General features: G+C 34.9%; 1 pseudogene; it reads left to right on the forward strand.

Moving 5' to 3' along the window:
• Window positions 1–13,495: 13,495 nt before the first annotated feature.
• The window catches only part of LOC141521254 (annexin A5 pseudogene), a 38,726-nt pseudogene continuing 38,041 nt past the window's right edge, over window positions 13,496–14,180 (forward strand).

The following is a 14,180-nucleotide window of genomic DNA, read 5'->3' on the forward strand; positions in this document are numbered from 1 at the left end:
CAACATAATTAAGTTCATCATATTTTACCCTTCTCCTCTGCTCTCTATGCTTCACATGAGTCCTGAAACTGATGATTAAACTTTCTGTTTAGCTTTGGCCATTTCAACAGAAACATTTGAAATTCCCCTAGTTCATTGAAAGTCCATCTTTTTCCCTGGAAGAGGACATTCAATTTTACTGAGTAGTTGATTCTCGGTTGCATTTGGAGCTCTTTTGTCTCCTGAAATATTATATTCTAAGCCCTATGAGACTTTCAGGTATCCCAATAATTTTTAAATTAACTTTCCTGAATCCGTTTTCCAGGTCAGTTGTTTTTTTCAATGAGATGTTTCACATATTCTAATTTTTCATTGTTTTGTTTTTGAGGTTTTGTGTTCTGTCTTCTTTTAAAGTCAGCAGCTTCCTTCCACTCCATTCTAGATCTGCAGGATTTGTTTTCCTAAGAGAACTTCTTATCTCTTTTTCCATCTGGCCAATTCCACTTTGTAATGCATTCTTCTCCTCAACAAATTTTTGAATTGTTTTATCCATTTGGCTTAAGTTGGTTTTTTACATGCTATTGTCTTCAGCATGTTTTTGCATCTCCTTAACTAAACTTCTGTCTTCTTTTTCATGTTTTTCCTGCATCTCCCTCATTTATTTTCCCATTTTTTATACTATCTCCCTCAAATAATTTTTCAAAATCTTTTTTGAGCTCTGTCATAGCCTGAGCCCAATTTCTGTTTTTCTTGGAGTCTTTATATGCAAGATCTTGGACTTCCTCATCTTCTGACTATTTTGATCCTTCTTGGGATCATATGCAAAGTATTTCTTAATTGTGTTCCACTTTTTTCTTTGTTTACTCATTTCCCCAGCCTGTGCCTGGTGTTGGGGTGCTACCCGAGATTTTGAGTATTATTGGGACACCTCCCACAAGGATCTAAGTGTGTGAAGCTCTGATTTCCCTCCTGTTCTGTGAATGACCACAAGTGTACCACTCTGCTATAGGACTGAGGTATTGGGGAGGGGTCTGTTCTATGTAGGGCCTAGACTGTGATCAGGATCTGAATGTGCTCAGAGCCCCCGAGTCCTGTTGCAGGTACAGAGGACAGACCTCTGAAGTCTCTTTCCACTCCCCTATCTTTGGGGGGCTGAGCACTCAAGGCTCCATTGCCTGGGGGCTCCTGCTTACTGGCTCTGCCTGCTTCCAGTTCCTGGATCTGGGCTTCTGTTGCCACACTGCTCACTTAGTGCCCTGAGGGCTGAGTTTACTTGCCCACTCTGGCAGAGGTCCACACTGATCTTCCAAGTTGTGCCCAGTGCTCCCCGAGTTTAGTTCAGGAAACTGCCCCTGCTGCCATGAGCCATGGCTCCCATTGCCCTGCGGCTGACTGCAGGAGGCTGAAGTTCCTTCAGTCTGGTGGCCGCCCCTCTAACCCCATAGAGCTGATCTTTTCCACAGCCCATATCTAGGTTTTTCTAGCAATCTATTTAACTCCTAGATGGGAGGTTGAGATCTCATACTAGTCGAGTTTTACTGTCTATGTCTCCCTGTAGCTCTTTCAACTTCTCCTCTAAGAATTTGTATGCTATACCATTGAGTGCATGCATATTTAGTGTTGAGATTATTTTTTTTTTGTCTCTGGTGCCTTTTAGGAGGATATGGTTTTGTTCCTTATCTCTTTTAACTATATCTATTTTTGCAGCTGCTGTGTCTGATATAATGATAGCTACCCATCCTTTTTCACTTCAGATGAAGCAAAATTTTGCTCTAGCCTATTACCTTTACTCTATGTTTTTCTCTCTTCTTCAAATGAGTTTCTTGTAAGCAGTATATTGTAGGATTCTCATTTTTAATCCACTCTGTTATTTGCTTACATCTTAAGGGAGAGTTCATCCCATTCACTTTCAAAGTTATAATTAGTAACTCTTTATTCCCCGCCAAGTTATCTTCTTCTTTTTGTTTTTCCTCTTCTTTCCCTTTATGCATATTCTGCAATGTTTTGTTTCTGAATACTGCCACCTTCAGTGTGTTTGCCCTCCTATATCAACCTACCTCCCTTTTCTTTCCCATTTTCCTTTTCTGCTTCCTCCCTTACTTCTGTTAGTTCCCCTTTTTCTTCCCCAACCTATGCCCCCTCCATTTTGCTCATTTTAATATTTGAAAGGTAAGATAAGTTTCTTAACTTGATTATGTGTGTCTAAGTTAAGTTAAAGCCAAGTCTGATGAGATGAAGATTCAGGTGGTTCTCACCTCCTCCCTTCTTCCCCTCAGTTGGAATAGGTCATTTGTACCTCTTGACGTAATGAGATTTACCCCATTCTATCTCTTCCATCCTCCCATCTCCTTCCTGTACTACTTTTTAAGGAAGAATTGTTTTTAAATCATTGTATCTGAGTCACAGAAAAGTATGAGTGTCCATCGTATATTTTCTCTTAAAGAGGTGCCATTTTGAAGAGTTATGAGAATCTTTCTCCCAAGTGGGTATATAGCCAGTTTCATATTATTGGATAGCAGTTTTTTTTTTCTTTACCCCCCATGTTTTCTTAACTTTTCCTGTGTCTCTTGATCCTCCTTTTTAATGTCCAAATTTTCTATTTAGCTCTGGTATTTTCATCATGAAATCTTGGAAGTCTCCCATTTCATTAAATGTCCAACTTTTCCCCTAGAAGAGAAATTCAGCTTTGCTGAATAGTGGATTCTTAGCTGCATTCCAAGCTCCCTTGCTTTTTGGAATATTTCATTTCAGGCCCTTCGATCCCTTAATGTTGATGAGGCCAGGTCCTGCATAATCCTAACTGTGGCTCCTTGGTATTTAAATTGTATCTTTCTGGCTTCTTGCAAGATTTTCTCTTTCATCTAATAGTTCTCGAATTTGGCCACAACACTCCTTGGAGTTTTTATTTTAGGTTCTCTTTCCAGTAGGGATCAATTTATTCTTTCAATAACCATTTTGCCCTCTGCTTCCATGATATCAGTGCAGTTTTCCATCACTAAATCCTGTAATATTAAGTCCAGGATTTTTTTTTCTTTTCAATGTTTTTAGGAAGGCCTATAATTTTCAAGTTGTTCCTTCTTGATCTTTTCTCAAGGTAAATGGTTTTGCTGATGAGTTGTTTTACATTTTCTTCTATTTTTTCAATCTTTTGGATTTGTTTAACAGACTTTTGTTGTCTCATGAAGTCATTAGTTTCCACAGATTCCATTTTTTAGGAGAAGAATTTTCTTCATTTTCCAGTTGCAACTCCTTTTCCAGTTGGTCAATTCTATTTCTAAAGGAGTTTTACATTTTCCCAAGTGTAGTTTTGAGAGAATCATTTTCTTTTTTGCATTTGTCCAATTAAGGATTTGAATTATTTTCTTTTTGTATTTGTCCAATTGTATTTTCCAAGAATTTGTTTTCTTATTGCAATGTGTTTATTTTCTCTTGAAGTTACTTTCGCAATTTTTCCAAATTGATTTTTAAACTCCTACCTGATTTATTTAAGGAAATCTTTCTGGGCTGGAGACCAATTCATATTCTCCTCAGAAGTGCTAGATCTAAGTTAGAATCTATTTGTTCTAAGTATTTTACCATGGGCGCACCTTTTTGCTGGCCTTTCTTCATCTTTCTAGGATCTTGTGTTGGGGGGACTGGCTCTCAGAGATTTGCTTTTGAAGATTCTAGAGGACATAATGTTACATGATGGGAAGAGCTGAAGACATAGTTAAGTTATAAGTCTTTGAAGCCCAGTTCTTTTCTTTAAAAAGTTACTTGACCCTGGGCATTTAATCCCTCAATCTTTATGCCCTCATTTATAAAACAAGAATAATAGTGAATGTACTATCAACTTCATAGCATTGTTGATAGAATAGCACATTGTAAACCTTAAAAATGCTGTATCAAATAGCTATTACTATTTAGGGTCACCTGACCAAGTATATCATTAAGAGAATTGACCCAAGATTATAGGAAAATATTCAAGAATGGAATTCTGCAGAAGAAATAAGAAAGCATTATGGTGAGAAGAGAAGGGGGAAATTATTAATGAAACTGGCATGCATACTCAGGGAACTAATTTATCAATAAAGATTTTTAAAAGAATTTCTTAGATGGAAGCAAGAACAAGTATTGGAGAATGAATATAAAAGTTTGATCTAGACCTGAATAAATAGCATCAGGAACTCTAAATCTCAGAATTAATGGCAAAGAACTTGACTCATCTCATAACAAAATGCATGTGTATACATGTATGCACATATATGTTTAATTTATGTTGGTAATAGAGAATAATCAAAGAAGGAATGCTCCTCAAAGTTGAAGTAATAATGATAATATAAAATAAAAGAATGCAAAACACTCAACCTATAATGGGCATTTATTTCTTCTGATGAGAAGAATCATCTTTAGAATAGGAATTACAGATGAAATGTGACAAAATAGGAAATTTAATATAGGGAGGGAGATGATAAAAAGCAACTAGGCACCTTTTGAATGTTTGTAATTATTCCCAAAACTAATTTGAAAGGTACTCAAAAAACTGACACTTAAGAATGCTAAACTGCTTTCAATGAAATTTGAAAAATCATGGAGAACAGAATAGCTGGACTAGAGAAGGGTAACTATTATCCTGATTTCCAAAACTAAAAGAGAAAGGTCAGAGAGTTTGCAAATACCAGGTAGAATTTCAGAAGTTATTACTAAAAAGATGATCAGTAAATATTTAGGGAAGGATGGAAGAAAAGGAAGGGGGGGGAGAAAGGAAGGAGGGAAGGAAAATAAAAAATATTAAATGTGTTTTTTGTTGTTTACTCATTTTAATCATAGGTGAATCTTCATGACCCCATTTGAGATTATTTTTGGCAAAGATACTGGAGTATTTTGCCATTTCTTTCTTCAAAAGGATAGGGGAGATGTGTCTTAAAATTAGTTCTTTTTGAGAAATAAAATATGATTTTCAGTGAACTATAAATTTTATTTGATTTAAGAAGTAAAAAAATCCTCCCCATAAAAATTACATTGTTTTAGATTACATTAAGAAAGCCATACTCTTCAAGACAAATGTGACAAAAGACTTGATGCATTTTGTTCTGCTTAGTCCACATCTGGAATACTATTTTCAGTGTAGGCTTCTAAGTTTTAACAAGAATCATGCTAATCTGAACACTATTCAGAGGAGATGAACTTGACAGAGTTCAAGATCATGCTATGCAAAGATTGTTAAAAATAAATAACAACACTGATCCAACCATTTTGGATAGGAATTTGGAGCTATTGCCCAGAGGGAAATAAAACTGTGCATATTCTTCCATGAAGAAATACCTCTACTAGGTCTATAACCTGTTGAGTTAAAAAAAATGAGGAAAAAGATCTGCATGTACAAAAATATTTGTAGCATTTATTTTTAAATTGATAATGAATTGGAATTTGAGGGATGCCCATAAGCTTATGTTATATGAATGTTATGGAGTACTCTTGTTCAAAAAGAAATCATGAGTGGTTAGAAGTTAGAAAAGTCTGGAATGACTTACATAAACTGATGCTGAGTGAAATGAGCAGAACCATGAGAACATTGTACACATTAATGTCAACATTGTGAGATGAGTCAACTACGATGGATGCAGCTCCTCTCAGCAGTTCAGTGATCAAAGACAACCTAGAGCAACATATTCCAGGAGAAAAAAGCAAAAAAAAACAAACAAAAACCTACTATAAAGTCTGAATACAGAGTAAAACATAACATGTATATTTAAACCTATTCCTTTTATGTTTTTTCTTTCTTTCCCATGTTTTCCCCCTTAATTTTATTTTCTCTTTCAGAACATGACTATTATAGAAATATGTTAAACACAATTGTACATGTACAACATATACCAGAATGTTCATGCCATTGGGGATAGGGGAGAGGAAGAAAAGAAAGCGTGTAGAAAAATGTGGAACCCATAAACTTGCAAATGGATGAATGTTAAAATCTACCTTTGCATGTAATTGGGAAAAATAAAGAAAACCCAATAACAATAAAAAAAATCAACTGAAGGTTTTCAATATAAAGAGAATAAGACAAGAGCAGGACTGTTTCTTTGAAAAAAGAATTAGACTTTTCTCCTAATCTATGAGGGCAGAACTAAGAGTATGAGTAGGGGTTATCAAAGAGCAAAAAATTTCCCAAGAGCTAAAGAGGTCCAAATGTTCTTGGGAATTTTTTTGCTCTTTCATATGTGTTAGGATATAGACAATAATATCACAAGTTGAGCATTGTATAGAGATAATACCTGTTCAGGTACAGGTTGGACCAGATGACTTTAAAATCTCTTCCAATTCTAAGGTTCTAAAAACCATTATAAACACTTTTGGATATTATTTATGGATTATACTAGATGACTTCTGAGGTTCCTTATAACTTTAAAAACTTATGATTCTGGCTGGCTAGGTGGCGTAGTGGATAAGGCACCGGCCTTGGAGTCAGGATTACCTAGGTTCAAATCCAGTCTCAGACACTTAATAATTACCTAGCTGTGTGGCCTTGGGCAAGCTACTTAACCCCATTTGACTTGCAAAAAAACTTAAAAAAAACTTAGGATTCTGAGAAATCTGCTTATATTCACAAAATCATTTTTACAAAAATGTAAAGGAGTTTCTTACTCCTTACTTTTATTTTTTCACAAGACAGAAGGCATAATTAAGATCAGAATTACATTATTTTACAATTGCTATAACTAAGAAATTGTGTAATTCCCAATTTTTTTAAGTGAGTAAAAAAAAGACCTTTGTAAGTCAAGTGAGCTATTTGACATAACCACTAGAAGAGTAGGAGTGGTTGTCCTGAATCCCAGTGCACTATGCTATTTCCACTGAAAATCAATGTTCTTCAAAGAAAGTACAAAATGGGTGGTTAAAAAAGAGAAAGAATGAAAGTGATATTACTTAAGATCCCTTCTAATTCCCAACCTTCCTAACCTGTGTTACCCATCTGTTTTTCTTTTAATTTTTACATAAAATATTCTTTTTTGTGTTTCCCAATGTTAAATCAGTTACAAATATCTTGGACTAGAATAACAATTTCATGAACTTAGATCAATTCATTTCTTCTATGGCCACTAGATAACAGGATCTAGTCATCTTTAAAGGATCTCAATGGGGGCGGCTAGGTGGCGCAGTAGACAGAGCACCAACCTTGGAGTCAGGAGTACCTGAGTTCAAATCTGGCCCCAAGCACTTAAAATTACCTAGCTGTGTGGCCTTGGGCAAGCCACTTAACCCCATTGCCTTGCAAAAACCTAAAAAGAAAAGGATCTCAAAAGTCATCTACCAAAATACAAATCTCTCTATAATACCCTTGATGAGTCATTATCTTTACTCCAATTTAAGACCTTGCTAGAAAGAAGAAGATGAAGAAGAAGAATGAACAAGAAAAACAAGAACAAGAAGAAAGAAGAAGTAAAAAGAACAAGAAAAAGACCAAGAAAGAAGAAGAAATTCCAGTAGGAATTTGTCTGTCTGAAGGAGAAATTCCATCTATGCATAGCAGTAAGTGTGAGACACAGATACGTCAAACTAGGTAAAGCATATATTTCATGATTCGTGCATTACAGGATTAGAAAAATACTATGGAAGAAGTTCTTTACTGTCTTGAGGATCAGAACAAATGCTACAAATGAGACATCTGAGATGGATAAAAATTCAATAGGCAAAGAAGTGAAGAAAAACACTTTAGACATAATGAATAATGTGAGCAATAGCAAAGAGAACAGAGAGTACAGATTGTTTTTAAGGAGCATAGACTTTTTTTCTGAAGCTTAGAGGGTTGGGATGAGGGATACCATATGTCCCCATATATAAGAAGCTCCCATGTATAAGGTACACCTTAATTTTGGGGCCCAAATCTTGAAAAATATATTACATAAATGTATGGAACTCAAGTTTTATTAATCATGAAATTCAAGGACCTTCTGCTAATAGCTTTCAGGCATCTTTTGGGCAAGTCTGGTACATGCTTGCTTAGCCCATTCTGTTTCTTGAACCTGAAGCACCAATTGTGTCCTCTTTTGAAATCAGTAACTTCGTTTTCATCAGTAATTCTTCCTGCCTCCTACTGAACCATCTTTGTGGACACAGAAATTCCAGTGGTCCTTTGCTCTTCAAGTGATAGCCTCAAATCCTTCTCTAAATCAGGTAATTTGTCTGACTTGCCTCTCATGGTCTTCTTCTGCTGTGGCATTTTCAGGAGGGTTTCTTCTTCCCATAGCCAGTCTTGGATTGTTTTAGTTGGAGAAGAACCAAACTTATGTTCAGCAGCATGATTTCTATTCACTTTTGCAAACTGGATCACTTTTAACTTGATTCAACACTGTACAAAAATATTTTCTGAGCCATTTCTGGGCAGAACGTGGCAAAATGTATCTTAATATATTGGTAACAAATGTGAAACAATGAGCTCAAAGACAGCAAAGCATGAAAAAAGCAGGAAATATGACTAAAAAAATCTACAACCGCTCCCAGTTTTTAGACCTCAAATTTTTTGAAAAAGAGTGTGTCTTATACATGGAGATACATGGTATTTTTGAAAAGTGCTTTGACTGTTGTATAGAGATGTTTAACTTTATTCAGCTAATTGTGAATTACTGAAACTTTTGAACCAGAAAGGTGATGTAATGAAATTTATACATAAAATCGCTTCTTTTTTAGAATAACATGAAGAATTAATTGGAAAAAATAGAGTGAAAGAGCAGGAAGACTTTTTAGAGAAGCTTTATTTAAGTAAGCATTGAGTGAAAGAAATTCAGTATAATGACTGGCTCATAATTAAGGGATTAATATACAATATTAATATGCAGCTTATATAAAACAATAATAGACAAATTGAGTGACTGCATTTGAAATTAGAGATGGTTGATTTTGATTAAGTTTTTTTAAAGCAGAAGTTTTGGCATATTTAAATTGATATTCATTTAGGATTAGTCAGGTATTCTCACTTCTGTGATCTTAGTTGACAAAATAGACCATGAAAGTTTAGTATTTCATATTTAACAAAGACTTGGCATTGTAAGATTTTTACTTTGCAAATCCTTTCCTTTAAATATCACTAAACTGAATCTTGTCTCTCAAATCAGAAGTGATTTAATACTTCAATACTGGTCATTTCTATGTCATCTTTCCTGTATCCTTATCAGTATACAACACATAATCCTAATTTCATTTTGGAAATTAGAATTTAGAATCTTCTCTCTTGGCCACATTATTCTGCTTTTTCCTCCATCTCTGTAACTATTCCTTTATGTCTATCAATAGCACATTCTTGGCTAATCCTTTAATGTAAGCCTTTTTACAAACTTCCATCCTTGGTATTCTTTTCTCTTTCCCTAATCTCCCTTTACAATCAATTATTTTTATTGTTTTAACTAGGCAGATAATTGACAAAAAATCAAAAATTCTAAAAGTGTCTAAAGCAAAGATCCTCATGTTCCATAGCCTACAAGTAATCTCTATTTGAAAGTCTTACTAGGATCTCAAATTGAACATGCAAAAGTTTATTATTTTCAGGTAATCCTTCTGATGTTACTTCTTCTCTGAGCACCCCACCACTTGTAGTCTTCCTTCATTGTTTTCTTCTCTTTCATCTTTCAGATCCAATTACCAAATACTTCAATTGTGCCCCCCTAAACATTTTGTATATCTTTATACTCTTCCATATTCCTTTTGCCATAAACTTACTACTGTTAGGAAAGAGGAGGAAGATTGTTAGGTAGCAGTTGCCTCACTATTGGTTGATCAAATGGAAGAAAATGAATCCTGTTTTCCATAGGCTAAATGTGCCCAGTTATTTTAGCCAATCTTTTACAGAAAAGGATTCAAATTTGTTTACTGTGGTAGTTGCCCTCATCTAGACACTCTACAACTTATCAATATTGATAGAGCATAATACCTAGAACTGAATACAAAATGCCAGTTAGGTTTTGGTGAAGATAAAAACCAATGGGCTTATCATCTCTCTATTTCTTATTTATGTTGCTCTTAAAGCAGTCTAAGATTATACAAACTTTAATGCTGATCTTGTTCAAATATAACATTATTGACTCCTATTGAGTGTGCAATAAAGCCCCATATTTTTTCAGTACTATTGCTTATAATGGTTTCATGTCAACATGTTCTAGGAACCCTTTTCAGTTGTGTAATGTTTAACATTTTGTCAGTGACTCTGATCAAGATCTAAATGACATCCTTATTCAATTTTCAGATGACAGAAAGATAGGAAGTATTAATAACCCCCTGGATAACAGAATCAGACTCCAAAAGCAAATAAGTAAATAAACAAACAAACAAACAAACAAATAAATAAATAAATGAATAAATAAATGTCTTTAATAAATTAAATAAATAACAAAATCTAATAGGAATAAATTAAAATTTATGCTCATATTTTTAAATTTCCTTTTAATTACCTTTGGGTAAAGAAAAAAGAGAAAATTGAGTCTGAAAAAAGTAGTTTGTTTATTTTTGTGTTGTACAAACTCAACATAGGTTAGCAATGTTATATGACAACAAAAAAAATCTAATATGATGTTGACTTGCATTAGGAGAGGCAGAACCTCAATTTATAAGGAAAGAAACAAGCAGTTTTCACCTCCTACTAAGTGTCAGGCACTCTGTTAATCTCTATATTGTATCTTCACAAAAATCCAGGAAATGTAAACCATTAATATACTGATTTTACACTTGGGAAGAGTGGAACAGATAAAGGCTAAAGTATTTGACTAGACTCATAAGTTAATAAATGATTAAAGTTTGTAAAGTACCTAGGACTCCCTGAGTCTGTGTCACATATCTATAACACTGGGACTCTTGATAGGTCATTCCATTTAGAGAAGGTTATTGATAAACTGGACAGGAACATGATCCCATGTCATAACAAGACAAGTTAAAGAAACTTGTGAATGTTTCCACTAAAAATGAGCATTCAGTAAACTGTATATCATCATGACTTCATGGAATAAGTATAGATGTATTCTCTTTATTTTTTCTGGGTGTTTTTGTTTTTTTTTGCAAGGAAATGCAGTTAAGTGACTTGCCCAAGTTTACATATTCATTTTTACCTTACCCTCTTTTCAAGTATCTTTCAAGTACTCATAATCCCACTTATGAGCAGAAGTATTATCCAAAAACCATATAATTTCTTGAATTATTTTGCCCTTCCCCCAAGGCCCATGTTCTCTCATACATTACCGTCCTCCCTGTCCCCCATGCAGGGTCAGTGTACTTAACCTTTTGTTAAATGAAGCAAGGCCTATCTTCTTTCATACTTTATTTCCCCTCCTCCCTACCCAGGGTACTTAGCACCTTGTTTAGTCAAGCAAGACCTATTCTCTCCTCCACTTTACTCCTGCCTCCTCACCCAAGGTAGTCAACCACTTGTTACCTGAAGCATGGTTTAAATAACTGCAAGACTCTTTAAGATCTCTAAACACTGGGAGGCTCTGGAAGTCTCACCTGAGAATTGTACAAATGATTGTAAGTTACACAGACACTGACTCAGGACTTAGAAGTTTATGGGGCTCTCAGTAGACAAGGTGCTAAACACAGTAGGATTAAAGTGGGTCAAAGGATAATGAGACAAAGTGTAAAGTTAACACACCTGCTTTTCTTCAGGGCTTTTTTTTAGGTTTTTTTGCAAGGCAAATGGGGTTAAGTGGCTTGCCCAAGGCCACACAGCTAGGTAATTATTAAGTGTCTGAGATCAGATTTGAACTCAGGTACTCCTGGCTCCAAGGCAGGTACTTTATCCACTAAGCTACATAGCTGCCCCTCTTCAGGGCTTTTTTGAAATAATGATATCATCTTGGACCTCTTCAATGGAGAAATAAGACCCAATTATACCCAAATCCTTTAGGTTCACTCTCTTCACTCATATTCTACCCTTTAATTATCCTAAAAGAATTAGAAGTGTTGTATCTTTCCTTTTAGGGCTGTATGCACTATGATGGTCTTGAGCAACATTTGTTTTTTTTTTCCTTCCCCTTTTCATTTACCTTTTTTATGCAACTCTTGAGTCATGTATTTGGCAATTGAATTCTCTCTTCAGTTCTAGTCTTTGTGCCAGGAAATTCTGGAAGTCTTCTATTTTGAGAAACATCTATCTTTTCCCCTGATGATATGTACTGAATTTTGCAGGTTAGTACATTCTGGATTGTAATCCCAGGTCCTTTGCTCTCTGAAATATTCTATTCCATTTCTTCTAATGCTTCAGTGTTGAGCCTGATAGATCCTGTGTGAGTCTGATTATGTCTCCTTTGTATTTGAATTGTTTTCTTTTTTCTGCTTGCAATATTCTCTCCTTTATTTGAGAGTTCTGGAATTTTTATCCTGGGATCTTATTTGGCTGGGGGGGGGTTTCTGTTGATTCTTTCACTGGTAATATTGATATCTTGTTCTAGTATGTTTGGACAGTTTTCTCTTATACTTTCCTGCATGATGTTTTTCAGGCTCTTTTCTTGGTTCAGGTTTTCTAGTAGCCTGATGATTTGTAGATTGTCTCTATTGGATCTTTTTTCTGGGTCATTCATTTTCCCCTAAAAGGTAATTTTCATTTTCTTCAATGTTTTCATCCTTTGTATTTTGTTTGATGGAATATTGTAGTCTTGTAGATTCATTGGTTTCTGTTTATTCAATTCAAATTTTTAGAGTTTTATTTTCTTCAATTAGAATCTGTGTTTCTTTTTCCAGTTGGTTATGATTTGATATCCACTTATACATGAAAAAACATGTTTACATATATACGCAGCAAATATATGTATGTATATATGTATATATATATATATATATATATATATATGTATATATATATATATATATAGACATATAAAACTTTTTCTTTAACATACTTTTTTCTGTTATTTCCTGGATGCATTTTCCTTTCCTTCACTCCTTTTTTTTTAGGTTTTTGTAAGGCAAACGGGGTTAAGTGGCTTGCCCAAGGCCACACAGCTAGGTAATTATTAAGTGTCTGAGAACGGATTTGAACCCAGGTACTCCTGACTCCAAGGCTGGTGTCCACTATGCCACTACGCCACCCCTACTTCACTCTTCTTAATTTATTTGTTTATTATCTTGAAGGAAAGGATGCAGGAAAATGAGAACATTAGCACAATTCATATTTATTCATATTTTATGACTCTACAAGAAGAATTCTCTAAGAGAAATCATTTTATTTACACTATTTGAAACAATCCCTTCCATTTGAATTATAAAGAAGATTCTTAAAATCATCTGGCAGGATAAGATACCAAGCACTGAGGTTCTTTCTCAAGTTAAACTACCAAGCATTCAGACATTAATGCAGAGAGCAACACTTTCATGGGCTGATCATGTTTGTTCAAATTCCAAATGTAAACTTGCCCAAAAGACTATTTTATGCAGAAGTTACACAGGACAAGTTCACACAGGAATAGAGAACATGATACAAGTCACTCACAAGGTCTCTCTTAAGAATTTTGAAATCGATTGAGTATCATGTAAGACACTGGTACAGAATTACACCAGCATGGTGTACCTCATCCGAGAAGGTGCTGTCCTCTATGGGCAAGGCAGAATTAAATCAACTCAAAGGAAACAAGAGATGCATAAGTTTAGAGTAGCCACCCAAGGTGTTCACATAGACTATCTGTTCCCTACTTGTGATAGAGCATTATGAGTTCATATTGGTCTGATCAGGTTTCTCTCTAACATAATGTTGTGGTTTTGGTCTTCTTTGATAATGAAAGACAAGTACCAGTCAACTTCTTCTCAGTTTGAAAGCAACTGTAGATGCTAGAGAGCTATGCCAACAGAAGGTGAATTTTGGAATTCCTGGATATCCAGCTGAAAACAGTTAGAAAATATAGTTTTGAAAGATGATTTGTGGGTATGTGTGAGTGCACGCACATGCACATGGATTCAAAATCTGAAGTAAGTGTGTATGTGCTCAGACTAGCTAGCTAGGTGTAGAGAAATTTCATCCCTTTCATGTTGCAGATGGGAGAACTGAAGCCCAGTTGGTAAATGTTGGTAAAATTGGTATATAGTTGTGGAACCTCAATTCAGTGCTATATAAATTAGGGAGGAATTGCAATCTGATTGGAGGAAGGCAATACCTATATTCTGGAAAGTCCAGAACTTTGAAGCACTAAATATATAGGGTATTTGGTCACATGTTTGAGAGTGAACTCTCTTTTACCACTGGGTCAAGT

This window comes from Macrotis lagotis, chromosome 1, assembly GCF_037893015.1.
Source record: "Macrotis lagotis isolate mMagLag1 chromosome 1, bilby.v1.9.chrom.fasta, whole genome shotgun sequence".
In the NCBI taxonomy this organism is placed as follows: domain Eukaryota; kingdom Metazoa; phylum Chordata; class Mammalia; order Peramelemorphia; family Peramelidae; genus Macrotis; species Macrotis lagotis.